Genomic DNA, 14964 nt, shown 5'->3' with positions numbered 1-14964 from the left:
GATGATCAGTTGGATTACTTGGATTTTTCTCCAATGAGTGTGAGGAGCTGTGGCGGACTTAGTGATTTGGGGGCCCTAAGCAATTCCAGGTATTCCTAGCATTGAAACTCAAAACTTTCTCTTTCTATATAGATATTTTGTTTTCTCTGTATTCGTTTTTTTGTAAATAAACTGCATGTAAAAATATATTTTAAGTGAAACCAAATTTAAATACAACAAATTCACAAATAGTAAACAATAAGTTCACAAGCTATGTACAGTTAATTAGCCATATTTGTGATTAGATTTTAATATTTGCGTGTGCAGTACGGAAGGAATGTTCCACTATTCATGGGGGCCCCTGGTTTTGAAAAGAAGTAACAACATTAAAATCTTATTTATAAAAGAACTATATGATTAGTCTTCTTGGCATTGGTTAAGGCCCCCTAATTCCCCCAGGCCCCTAAGCGGCTGCTTATCTTGCTTATTGGTTAAAGTCCGCTCCTTGTAAGGAGGTGGCGGGACATCAAAGCAATTTTGCTTAAAATATTGAACTGATAGAGCAATACTTATGAACAGAAAGCTATGGAGAAAACATTGCAAAAAAAAGAAAAAAGATTGATTTTTTTTTTTCCACAAGCTATTTTTTTTTTTTTTTATAATTTCCTTTAAAAAAACTGTCATATTTTAATGCAGCATGACAAAACAAATAAGTTCAAAGTTGTGTATTTTAAATGAACTTCGCATTAAAATAACATAACATCGTAACAGACAAAAATATTGTGCAGTTAAACTCAGCATTAAACTAACTTTATAATAATGCATTTTATTTGTAATGTGTCTTCCTTTAACTTAAAACCGTGTTACAGAACCAAACTAAGAAGTAAAAAAAATATAACACAAAATAGGAACCAAAGTAATATTAAAGAGCCCCTATTATGGTTTTTGAAAATAAGCTTCGAAGCAATTCAATTCAGTTCACCCTTATTTGTATAGCGCTTTTACAATGTAGATTGTGTCAAAGCAGCTTCACATAAAACATCATAGTAAATTGAAACAGTGTGCAACCCAGCACTAAGTAAATGAAAACATTCAGCTGAGATTTAAATCTGAAAGTCCACCATGTGTAAAACTATTGATTCTTTAAGGAAAGAGCCGACTCACAGTCAAATGAATGATTTGTTTTGTGTTTTTTTGCCTGCACGCATCAACGTCGATACCCGACATCACCAAATACTGCCAGATCCGGTAAAACGTGAACACGCCTTTTCTTTCAAACACTAGCGGAGGGCAGGGGATCATGGGATTTATCATAACATGAAGATTACTATCACTGAGAGGTGGCCAGACACGCGGCTATGGGCATTAAAGGGTTAAAGTTCATTTTCACAACAATACCACAGCATACCATGTGCTGTGTTTGTTCCTGTCATTTTTCTGATGATTACTGCAATAACCTATGCTGCAATGCAAAATTTGCCGGCCGTTTGTTATTAAAGAAAGGAGCAGCAAAGACTATGTGTGGGACTCTGTATCAGTAACTGTTACAGAGTTCATTTGGAGCAGTTTCTTTTTCCTACATAACCTGTAAGTGTGATTAAAATGGTACACAGTCGCCCAATCACAACAGACTGGGTCATCAGACCAATCAGTGCAAATTAGCCTCACGCAAAGGAGGGGCTTGGGAGCAAATAAATCGCTGAACGAGTCATATGGGAGTAGTTGGGATAGTTAAGTAAAAATAAATGCATATTATAAGACAATGAAAGTAATTTTTGACCTTGCATACATATCAGCCTGTAGTTGGAGACCCCCAAAACCAAAATATGACCTTTTATAATTCAAAATAGGGGCACTATAAAAATGTAAAATTTACATTAAAGTTGGCCAAATTTAAATAATAATAAAGTTGATAAATAAAAACCACAGATCAATCACACAAAACGTTCTTGCAAGTGCATAAACAAAATAAAAACCACTTATGTAGACACACATCCAGAAAGGACAAAAGAAGGAAAGACAAATGCTCTTGTTTCCCATTAACACAGTCTGTCAGAAACAGAGAGAGGCCTATTGAAATCTGTCTAATGGTTGCCATCACAGATTGTGAGATCTCCTAGTGATGCCTATTTTGTGTGTGTGTGGGGGAGAGAGAGAGACTGTAAAGGTGTCAGGTTGTGGAAACAGAGAGAAAAAGAGAGAGAAAAAGCGCCACAGGGCTTATTCCTCAGAGGCCGCTCAATCCTGGGTCAGTGTGACTGAAGAGAGAAAGAGCAGATTTCAGGAACAGTAGCTTCTCTATGTAGGCCACACAGATGGGCAGATCAGAGCCAGAGACTTTTTCCTTGTCAAAATGTGAATAAATGCATAAATTAATGTCAACCGTGTCTTTTTAAGGAGATGCTACAGTAGGTGAGAGCGCTACAGTTAGCCAATTATTCTGTATTTATTAGCGATTAGAGGAACAGGAGTATTGGATTGTGATGCCTCTGCTGAGCAAGATCTACATTTGAAAATATTATTGAGGGATGGAACAGATCCAGAACTTTGATGAATGAGGTGAAATGTTTCTTGGCAAGCTGAACACTTTTTTTTTTTTTCGTGATTTCAACGGTAAAAAAACTGTAATAATGCTACAGTAAAAATCCTTAACCTGGTTAACAGTATTTTTCCTTAATATATACGGGGAATAACCATAAATTGACCCCTTTCAAAGCCACACCCGAAAACCGCCACACACCAATCTCGTGGCTTAGCAACCATAGCTACGCGCAGGAGGCTCTGTCAAGCTTTCGAGTGACGGAAACAAGTCAACATGTTGTGCATATGGATTGTGTAAATATGATACCCGGTATCCTAAAAGTTTGGATGGGGTGGTGGAATTTTTTATTCCTTTTTCAAAACCTAAATCCCAAAGGGAGAAATGCCAGCGTGGATCAAGCTCTGTGAGGGGTGCTAAAAAAGCGGTGTAAGTTGGTTTTGTTTTCAATATTCCTGACACATTCAGTGATAGACAGCAATAACTTACACACCTCTTACCCTAATCAGATCTAAACTGTGTTTCCTACAAAAATACAAAGCACGTCATGTTTCCCAGCTGTCTTTTTCTTTTTTTTTCTCAGTATTATGAGCACTGCTCCGTTGCACGCATTTTGACAAACGGTCTTAAACAATAGTTTTAATCTTTAGTGATGAGCCAGCACTGTTAATTTAAAAATTATTTTCAATCAGCCAAAGTGGCTAGTGGAGGTGTCCAACCCACCACAGCTGAAATCTACTTGCATTTGGTGGGTTGGCGGGTGTTAATGTCAAGCCCTGATTACAATTATATAATGTAATTATATAATATTATGGGCCTTATCATACACCGAGTGCAATGCCAGATGTGACAAGTGTTTTTTGCTAGTTTCAGCCTGGCGCAGGTATCATTTTCACGTCCTGTGCCACATTGTTGAAATAGCAAATGTATCTGTACCCATTTGTTTACCCATGGGTGTGCTGTCTGAAAAGGTTTATTAGGGCATATTTTTGCCTTGTTGCTATTTTGAGGCAACTGAAATAAACTGTGTCATTGACAAACCAAAATCTGGTCTTATATCACTATCTACTAAAGAGCGCGTTAGTGATATGAGCCCATAGTCAGGCCCACATTGCTTATTACTCACACAGGGATGTGCAGCAGCACACAAACATTATTAGGTATGAAAAATAGGCATAAAATAGGCTATAGGCAGTTTGGTTACTGTATGTTCCACTGTGTCAAGTTTCTTTGTCAATGTTTTGGGTTTTTAAAGACCTCAAACTTTTGAAAAGGTTGTGCATACTTCACTTTTCATGTTTTTTCAAGAATGAACTGATCCAGAACTTTGATAGATGAGGTGAAATGTTTCTTAGCAAGCTGCCCCCCCCTTTTTTTTTCTTATTGCTTGCCTAGAAAATGTGACGAGTTTTAGATAAAAACCCTTTCTAAGAGAAAGTTGTACTGTACACAATTCTGTTATGCTTTTTTTCTTCAGATATTGATTGTAATGTAAAATGTGCACAACACCATAACTTATATACAGTGTATATCACAGTTATATAACGCTACTGTATATCATATGTTTATATGTTATTCTATATCATATGTTTACATATTATTATGGGCCGTATCATAGACCTGGTGCAATGCCAGTTGCAATGTGTTTTTTGCTAGTTTCAGCCTGGTGCAGGTGTCATTGACAAACTAAAATCTAGTCTAAAATAAATTTTTACATCTTTTTTTTTTTGTTATTTAAAGACTATGTTAGTGATATGAGTCTACAGTCAGGTCCACATAGCTTATTACTCACACAGGGATGTGCAGCAACACACAAACATCTTTAAGTATTAAATATAGGCAAAAAATGGGCTAGTTGGCAGTTTGGTCTCTACTGTATAGTTTGTTGCATCAAATTTCTTTGTTGATATTTTGGGTTTATACTAAAAACTTCTAAAACTGTAATAAATGCATGCAATGCTACTGTAGAATTAACTCAAAAATTCAACAAAACACCACAAATTCTGCAAATTTAATCATACATTTAAAACAAAACAAAAATATTAATTCAGAGGTCCTCCCCACAGGACTCTTGGCCTCACTCCACTCTCATGCTCTTGGCCACGCCCACAATAGTCACTGCTTCAATGCTGACCAATCAGCGTTCATACGTTCTGCATTATTCCAAAATGTAGTTAAATTTTTTGAGAGGTCAGGGTACAGCGAAGAGTATGCAGACAGGCTACGGTGGACCTACCATATACACTACTAATACACAAACTAATGCATGCTTTTTATCAAATTAATTCAGCCTTTCATTTTAAAGACCTCAAACTTTGGAAAAGGTTGTGCATACTTCCCTCTTCATGTTTTTTTTAATTTTTTTAGGAATAAACTGATCCAGTACTTTGATAAACGAGGTGAAAAGTTTCCCGGCACACAGTCTTTTTTAGCTTGTTGTAATATCTCGAGCTGGAAAGTATTCTGGTGCACGAATTTGTTAAATATTGCACATGGAGTATTATCATCTCATAAAAGGTTAGAATGAAGGAACGGCGCCTGCTCTACAGCATGCAATAGATTTTCTAGCAAGGCTTTTATAGAAGCGTGTGGAGGAAATGATTTCTCTTATATGGCTGCTCATTTCATTATAGATCCACAGTGATGGCGAATAGTTGGTAATGGATATTGTGGATGTACTATAAGATCTCTGCCCTTTACTTCCAGTTAATCCATACTGTATGTAGAAAATACATGTCTGTCTTTATTCAATCACTAATTCAATCATATTTAGATTTCACATAAATAAAATGTATGTTATATTAGCAACATATATTTCAAAATATTGCAAAATTTGACATTTACATATATTTGTTCAAATATGTAATGTTATGTGCATTTATTGGGCTCTATTTTAACGATCTAGGCACAAAGTCTAAAGCACATGGTGCAAAAGCATTAAGGATGTGTCTGAATCCACTTGTGCTATTTTAAGGATGTAAAATTACAGTTTGCGCCTCAGTGAATGTTTTGTTTATTCTCTTAATGAGTTATGGGTGTGTTTTGAATATAACGTGCATTAAACCAGTCAGAGTTTCATCTCACATTCCCTTTAAGAGTCAGTTGCATCACGCCATGGCGCATTTGCTATATACATAGTGGACTTTATAAGTGGAAAAACTGAACACTTCACTAGCGAGAAAACAGTTAAACAGACCATCTGCAGCACGAGAAAAAAGAACGAGCCTCCTCTATTCTGCCTCTTTACTTTCTCTTTACTTTACTTTTACTCTTTACTTTACTCCTTTACTTTCATGGACAGGGAAATGGTGTTGTACGCACTCCACTAAACACATCCATTAGCCGACGTATTTAATTTTGTTTGAAACAACTACTTGTTTCAAAACTATTTCTAAATTCAGTTCTAATTTCCAGAAAACAAATAAATAAACATGAAGTGAGGTCAAAATGAAGTGTGGTCAAAAAACACACATCCTATGTTTATGCCCCATATGGTGATGCATACACAAAACCTGACAGGTGGACAAATCTAAACTTGTTTTTATTTAATATAAATATGCATATAATAAATAATACAGCTAATAAAAATAACATTATACAAATATAAATTGTCATGAATAAACTAAAAGAAAAGTCCCCAAGATGAAGAAGGCACGCAGGTTGTGTTTTTTACATTTATGCAGAAAATAATAATTTTTATAACATTTTAATCCTTTATTTTTTCATATGTAAAGATATTTGTGTATTGCTGTACATCCTGTGTGTATTAAGCAATTTCTAAGCGTTTGCACCTGCATAGGCACATATTTATCTAACTCGCTCTGTGCTGGACTTGAGATCAGCTTTTAATTGGTCAATAGCACGGTCTATTTCAGTTCATCAAAATAGCAACACACCAACAATGCACCTTAACACACCTGCTTTCTAGACTGGCACAGCCATGAGTCCACAAAGAGGCGCAAATGGATTGGCTATTTAAACAACATGGTGCAAAATGTAAAAATGACAATTGCGCTGGTCTGAAAATAGCAACAAATCGCGTCAAACATGTCTTGCGCCTTATTGAGCCGGATGTATGATTGTGTATGGCTTTATAAATATATTAGGTATAATTTTATATTTGCATCCATATGACTATGTATCAGATTTCTGTATGGGTATAGGCGTGTTTATAAAACTTATGACTCAATGAATACTAATTACAATAAATGAATAAACGAACGAATTAACGAACCAACAAATAATGAAATATTGCTTGTTTCTCAGCTAGCCATCTTTTACAATCGAATAAAAAACAACATATGTACTTTATAAATATCAAGAGGTTCATGCTGAAGTTATCTAAATGACTGCATTATGAAAATGTGACGTTTTAAATATTATAAACAGATCCTTAATATTCAATATGGTCTAATTTTTGACTGCAGAAAATATACCTTTTTTATAAAGAATGACTGGTGAGTTCAATGTAGTCAAAACTGAAATGCTTTGATATATATATATAGTTCTAGAAAAAAACTGGGCTTTGAACATATGGCTCAACTCTCTTACAGTATGTCTGTGTGTTTGCAGATTTCCTCCAAGGACTTCTGATTGGATACCAGAGGAAGTGGGAGAACCAATCAGATCTCTGCATCTGTGTGGGTAGGACATCTCACATTTACACAGACAAATGATTTAGTCCTCTAGTTACGGCCTAATGAGAGCGAGCAAGTTTGATAAATGATAACCAAAGGGAAAATACAATAAATAGGCTGCAGAAGAGATACTTAACATTCAGTTTCCATCTCATTTGCTGTAGACACTGCAAATAAGGTATGCTACAGGAGGAAAATGAAATATATTGCTAGATATATATGCTAACAGATATGCATAAAGCAGCACTATTATGCTGAATCTACATTTGTGCGCTGAAAACACACAAAGAAAGAGATGTAATAGAATGAACACACACGGCAACTGCATGCAAAGACAGAAGGGTCAAATGTACAGTACTTTCTGTTAGTTTTGCAGAGATGATCCGGAGGACATTGGGGTCAGGGTTAAATGTGTGTATGCTTCAGTCTGATGGTCTACTTCTGTTCTGAACCTGTGGGTTATCGCTGGTCTTTAACTCAAAGCTCTGATTTCAGCACAGAATGTTCTGGCGCCGAAAGCATTTACTGTATCGTCCAGTCAGGACTTGTCTAACCAAAGCTGGATTGTCCAAAGGGCTGGACTGTCTTTTACAGATAAATTATACCCTGGTGATTGTTTTCGATGGCTTGTGAAAAGCTTTCTAGGGTGTTGTCAATTTGCTTCAGGAAACAAGCAAAACGAACTGTTGAAAAAGTGTCAGGGAGACTGTGGAAAGAGACCCAGATAGCATACAAATGTGGGCCACTTTAGGCAGTTATGCAGCACTGGTGGTCTTCTTTCTGCCTAGATGAAATGAACGTGAGCCTGAAGTGGCCCACCTGCACAATGGCAAAAGGTGGCCAAAGATTCCAATTCATATATGGGCCATTTAAGGCAAAGATTTGGCACTTATGGCAAAATGTAACCTGTATTTGAACCTAATGTGCCCCATGTGAAAAATGGTAAATTTGACCCAAATGACAGAGGACAAATGTGGGCCACAGTTGGCAAAAATGTGTCATAGTCATTTAAGGGTAATCTGGGTCTAAACCCACATGTGCAAATGTGGCCCAGTTATTATAAAACATATGTGGGTCACTTTTGGCAAATATTTGGTACAGTAAGCTCCAGCTAATGTGGCTGTGAGCCTAAAGTGGCCCAGATTTCATATGACAAATGTGGCCCAGTTATCTTAAGACATATTTGGGCCACTTTTGTCAAATATTCAGCACAGTAAGCTCTGGCTATGTGGGCCGTAGGTAAGTGTCTGGTGTGGGCCGGACCTGGGCCAAAATAAAAGCAAACTGTGGCCCAGAATAGGGTAAATTTTGGTTCATTTGGTTGAATTCTGGCTGATACAGTATGTGGCATTGGTTTGGGTTAATTGTGGCCCAGATCTGGAAAAGAGGAGCGTACCGCCCAAGTGTCATCATTCCATGCGGTATGTGGGTCGAATGTACTGTACTGTAAGTGTTTGGTGTGGGCCGGATTTGAGCCACATACATTTTGCTATCTGGGGAGGAATAGATAAAAGATTACAGGGAAAGTTTAAAAAATCCAAATGTGATGACCTATTCACACATTTGTACAAAGCAAATGATCACAAAAAGATATTGTTAAGTTGTCTAAGACAATTACAATGCATCTTGTGTGCACGTCTTCTCAAGAGTTTGGGATTGGCTTTTGTAGATTTGTTCCTTTCATTTAAATCAGTGTGTTGTTTACTGGAGATTCATTCTGAATGGATCATTTGAATCAATGAGTTGTTGCCTGAAGAGTTGAGTATGACTGGATCGTTTGAATCAGTGAATTGTTAACTGGAAACTCACTCTGACTTGATCATTTGAGTCAGTGAATCATTAACTGGAGGCTCATTCTGACTGGATCATTTGAGTCAGTGAATCGGTAACTGGAGACTCACTCTGACCAGATTGTTTTAGTCAGTGAATCACTAACTGGAGAGTCACTTTGTCCAGATCATTTGAATCAGTGAAGTGTTAACTGGAGACTCACTGTGACTGGATCATTAGAGTCAGTGAATTGTTAACTGTAGACTCACTCTGACCAGATCATTTGAATTAATGACTTGTTGAGCCAAAAACAGTTCTTATTAGTTCAGTTCAAATAATTCCAAATAATTGTTTTGGAATGAAGTTAATAAAAGTTTCACAAAGTAAAAATACTTAAAAAAAAAAAAAAAAAAACAGATACTTGAAAAATGAACTTAAGTGCACTAACAAAGTACAAATAATGAACTTAGTGGATTCCATAGACCCACAGTAAATTTCCACTTTAACAACATCATTTTTTTTGACAAGCACTCTGTAATGAAAATCCCTCATATACAATGAATGTTGACACCTACGGCATGGATCAGAAAGTTAGCTATACGTTTTAATTTGGAACTTTTGAAAGTTAAAGTTAAAGAGAAATCAAGACTGTGAGAAAAATAAAACCCCTTGACAATGATCAAAGAGTGAGATGGCCAATCACAGAGTGCCTGGCAGACTTGTGTAATAGTTGCGTCACACTGTCTCAGATGACCTTGCTGGCTTGCTCTTTCCCCGGTCCCCGCTGAATAAAGTTAGATTGAGATTCATGGGCTTCTCCTGCTCTCCCGTCCTCTGACTAATGCATATCTTTATCCATTCCTCTTTCCTCCTCCCTCCGACCAGCCTGTTTCTCCTTCGCCACTAAAAGTTTATTTTATTTTCCTTTTTTCTTCAGAGCCGAACAGCAGATTCATTTTGTGGTCGGGTAAAGAAAAATGGACAGAAAAAGAAATGGAGCAGGAAAGCTCATTTCTTTTCATTGCTCTTATTTCCCAGCGTACAAAGACACGCACACACACACATGCCTACGCAAGTTACACACAGAGCATCCAAACATTTGTGAGCACTAGAGAAAATGCTTGTCTTTTGAATTGTTTTAATTCAATATCTAATGTAAAAGATTTTCAGTATGTGATGCGTGTGATGATGTTGAGGTTATGAAGCATTCATTTATAAGATATTATAACAAGACATTTCAAAAAGAATAAACAATGAATGATAAAGGAAACCCAGATGCTTTTTGAAATATTGTATATGAGCAATTCCATGCAAATGACAACCTTGCCATGAAAAAAGTTTTCACCAAAATATTGAAACCCTCTCTGTGTTTTTAAATCCACTCTGTGAATTTAAATGAACAAATTAAGTTGAACATAACTAAATTGAAGTTGTTTGTTTAAACTCAACATATATAAATCGTTTGCAACAATTTTGCAGAAATTTACAAAAAAATTAAGCAGCAGAAGCATATTTTTTTAAATTGATAAACAACAAGATCTGGAGCATCAAATTGGCACATTGGATTAGAATTAGATTTATGTTTGTAGCTATGTCGGTTTTAATCCGTGATTGACCCATGATTCAAAATAATTAAAGACCCTTCAGAAATTTGATGTTTTTTTGCGCTATCACCGTTTAATGATGTCATGTTCTGGGAAAACAGAAATTGGTGATGGACATCGGTCACGGTAACTTTTATTTCTAGGTTTTGTTCTGGACATTATTCATTTACAAATTAAGCACTGATTAAAATTATCAAAAGTACAGTCAAGTTGCTGAAAGTAATAGGTCAAAGTTCCTACAAAAAATATTAAGAAACCATTTTTAAAATTGATTTAAAAAAAAAAAAACAACATCTGGAGCATCAAACTGACACATTGGTTAAATCATTTCTGATGTGACACTGAAAACTGCAGTATGATGCTGAAAATTTTGCTGGTAAAAGCAGAAATCACTTACTTTACATTATATTAAAGTAGAACACACCTACTGTATTTTACAGTATATAATCGCATTTCACAATATTCGTTTTTTTCAGCCTTGTTGAGCAGATAACACACTCACTGGACACTTTAATAGGTAAACCTTACTAGTACCAGGTTGGACCCCCTTTTGCCTTCAGAACTGATTAAATCCTTCATGCCATAGATTCAACAAGGTACTGGAAATATTTCTCCGAGATTTTAGTCCATATTGACATGATAGCATCACACAGTTGCTGCAGATTTGTTGGCTGCACATCCATGATTCGAATCTCCCTTTCCACCACATCCCAAAGGTGCTCTATTGGATTGAGTATGGTGACTGTGGAGGCCATGTGAGTACAGTGAACTCATTGACTTGTTCAAGAAACCAGTCTGAGATGATTCACGCTTTATGACATGGTGCATTATCCTGCTGGTCAAAAAGGGATGGACATGGACAGCAACAATACTCAGGTAGACTGTGGCATTGACACGATGCTCAATTGGTACCAATGGGCCCACAGTGTGCCAAGAAACCCCACACCATTACACCACCACCACCAGCCTGAACCGACAACAAGACGGGATGGATCCATGCTTTCATGTTGTTGATGCCAAATTATGACCCTACCATCCGAATGTCGCAGCAGAAATCGAGACTCATCAGACCAGGCAATGTTTTTCCAATCTTCTATGGTCCAATTTTGGTGAGCCTGTGTGAATTGTAGCCTCAGTTTCCTGTTCTTAGCTGACAAAAGTGGCACCCAGTGTGGTCTTCCGCTGCTGTAGCCTCAAGGTTGGACATGTTGTGCATTCAGAGATGCTCTTCTGCATACCTTTAGTAGTAACGAGTTCTGCATACCATAGTTGTAACGAGTGGTTATTTGAGTTATTGTTGCCTTTCAATCAGCTGGAACCAGTCTGGCCATTCTCCTCTGACCTCTGGCATCAACAAGGCATTTGTGCCCACAGAACTGCCGCTCACTGAATTTTTTCTCTTTTTCTGACCATTCTCTGTAAACCCTAATGATGGTTGTGAGTAAAAATCCCAGTAGATCAGCAGTTTATGAAATACTCAGACCAGCCCGTCTGGCACCAACAACGTCACGTTCAAAGTTATTAAATTACCTGTTTTCCCCATTCTGATGCTCAGTTTAAAACGCAGCAGATCATCATGATCATGTCTACATGCATTGAGTTGCTGCCATGTAATTAGCAGATTAGAAATTTGCGTTAAGTAACCAGTTGGACAGGTGTACCTAATAAAGTGGCCGGTGAGTGTATATCTTTTATTTCAAAAACAAGGTGCCACATCTGACAATCTAAAACAAGTGAACAGTCTATATAAAAGCTGCAATGTTTCTTTCTAAGCAGAAATCATTTGCAAGAAAACACTGACAGCAAAGTAAAAGGAATCCAGTCTATCTTCAAACTAGATGAAAACATCCAGACAGAATATTATGCAAACATTCAATTCAGTCGTGCATTGAAGCCTTCCATATCGCTATACTGTATACTGTCTATGGTGGCAGAAACATTCATATCTGATAGACATGGAGAAAGGAACATTTACTCACTAAAGCACCAAAACAGATATGAATCGGGTTTATAGACTCCGACTGTTTCTTTTATGCTGAGGTGTGTTTGTGTGGAGCTACAAGAAACAGACGCAATAAAACACGATTGTACGTCTGTCAGTCTTAAGGTTAAGCCACGGCTCTGTGTTCCCTCACCTCTGTATGCAGCTAATAGGATTTAGAGGTTTGGGATTCATTCGCTTACAAAGCTTCGACTCCCTCAAGACAACATAATCCCTCCTTAGCAGACTTAATAGAAACCTAGCAAGTTTTTACTCACCTCCGATGAGAGCGGTACAGTTTGACTGTCAATTTTTGTCATTTAGAAGTAAACACAGTCTATCTGAAGGTCCCGGCTAAGCATTGTGGGATTTAGTAGGCTGGTTATAATGAAGGTTTTGAATGATGTTTTCCATATCACTGAATAAAGGGGATCAGCTGCTGATAGATGTTTAAGCTTAAGGCTTAAGGTTTGCTTTGGCTCTATCCCAACATAAATCTATGCAGATCCAAGGGGAAATAATGCTTCCAACATATCTAGTGCCATACATTTTTAGGTTAAAATGATCCAAAATCACTTTTTGAGGAATTACATAACCAGACATTGTTCAAGACTAACTACACACTATGAATTATTTATTAAGCATTAGCAAATAGTTCATTCATCATTTGTTCAGCATTAACTCTACATTAATAGACATTAGTAAGCAGTTTATAAATACAGCTACAAATACTGTGTTCTTGCATTTATAATGTGCTTAAAAATTGTATTTTCATACTTTGTTACTGCTACATTTTTTTACTACTAAATTAAGTATTGCAGTATTTACAAATCATCTGTATTTAAGAGTAGTTGTTGGTTTTTAAGAACATTTATCATTAACATTATCTTATTATTCAGGCATTTAGTAATGGTTACTTTGTATGTTAATAAATGCTTTATTACCATATCTTCATGCAGTTTTGTGACCTAATCTAGCTATTTATGCTTTATAAATCCCTTATAAATGACAATGTAAGGACAGTGTTACTAATTCTTCTAAGCCTGAAAATAATGTTTTCTAATTTGAACGGTACTGGACGATTTCCGCAGGTCTTGGCATCATTATATCACCAGGCCCTTTGGAAATACTTGCCCAAGCCTACATTTTTGTTAAACATAAAATGAATTGCTAAGGTATGTTTCATTGGACATTACAGATGAGAAGTCCACTAGAGGGTGCTATCTCCATCGTTGCGAATCTGAAATACACTTAAAAAAATGGATTTTTGCTGCTTGTCCAAGCTAGTCATTTAAAATAAGCTTAAACAACACAATTCTGGAGATTTTTCAGGAAAACTTAATTGTTTTATGTTCAATCCACTTAACTTTCTTTTGTTAACTTAATTGATTTGTGTTGGGACAACATGAAGGAATTGTGTGGAACACTGCACTTTATTTACCGCGTACGTTACTGAGATTATGTAGTTGTACATTTCAGATATTTGTGAATGTGTACAAGAAAGACATGCATCTGAAACATATAACAAAACATGCCCTAAGTGATGTTTTTCATATTCACAATAATGTAGACAATGCCCTCTAGTGGATTGTCATCTGAATTGTGCAACAAAACGTACCCGGAGCAACAAATTTGGCTTTTACGTTACGAATTACGTTTAGAAAACATAAAAAAGCAAAAAGCAGTGATCCACAACCCTTTTATAACCCTGGACCAGTCATCCATTGACAATTTTGCTGCGGACTGGAGGGTGTAGTAGGGGAGTGGTTCGTAGGTTGCTAGGTGACCCCCATCAACCGTTTTCTCAGAGGATGACAAGCTGACACAACATTGCTGTCACTCTATGGAGAAAATTACAAAGCACTGCAGCTGCAGTGTTTGGGTGTTCTGTGTTTGTCTGAAATAAATAGTCTACCGAAATGTTTATATTCCATACAAGCTGAAGCTGATCGGTCAGTTCTTGTCATTTGACTCATGGTGTGCTCCTGGCATTCATTCAACTGTGTGCATCTGGAAGGCACGAGTGCATCAAGGCTGATTTCAAGCCTTCAAGCCGCACACCTCCATTGGAAATAACAAACTTGCGCGAACTGTACAAAAGATGCGATATGAGATCTCCAGCAGTTGATCTTCTTGCTCAGACCCGCGGAAAATGTGATTGACAGGTGCTAATTTGTGTGTAACTTAACTTTTTTTATTCATGATTTGTTTATGGGTAAAATAAAGACCATGCGGTTCAGGTTGAAACCGTAGGCTACAAATAATTAATTTGTTATGAATTAATTAATTATTAATAAATAATTAATTTATCGCCGCCTACGATGACGATGCCATCGTCCATTGCAATGTTTCATATTAGACATCGTACCATGCCAAATTGGTCAACATCGCCCAACACTAATACATTGTGGCCTCTGGTGGATTCGCGTAAACAAAAACTCCTGGGAGGTATTT

General features: G+C 36.8%; 1 protein-coding gene across 1 annotated transcript in view; it reads left to right on the top strand.

Annotated features, from left to right (window-relative positions):
• The window catches only part of elfn1b (extracellular leucine-rich repeat and fibronectin type III domain containing 1b), a 133389-nt gene that overhangs the window by 79822 nt on the left and 38603 nt on the right, over positions 1-14964 (top strand). Inside the window, exon 2 of the mRNA XM_056462287.1 lies at positions 7091-7162. The gene's annotated coding sequence lies outside the window, so the exon portion shown is untranslated. The remainder of the gene's footprint in view (positions 1-7090; positions 7163-14964) is intronic.

This window comes from Danio aesculapii, chromosome 1 (genome assembly GCF_903798145.1).
Source record: "Danio aesculapii chromosome 1, fDanAes4.1, whole genome shotgun sequence".
NCBI lineage: Eukaryota > Metazoa > Chordata > Actinopteri > Cypriniformes > Danionidae > Danio > Danio aesculapii.
The sequence above is the reverse complement of the archived record's forward strand: the minus strand, read 5'-3'. Positions and strand labels throughout refer to the sequence as shown.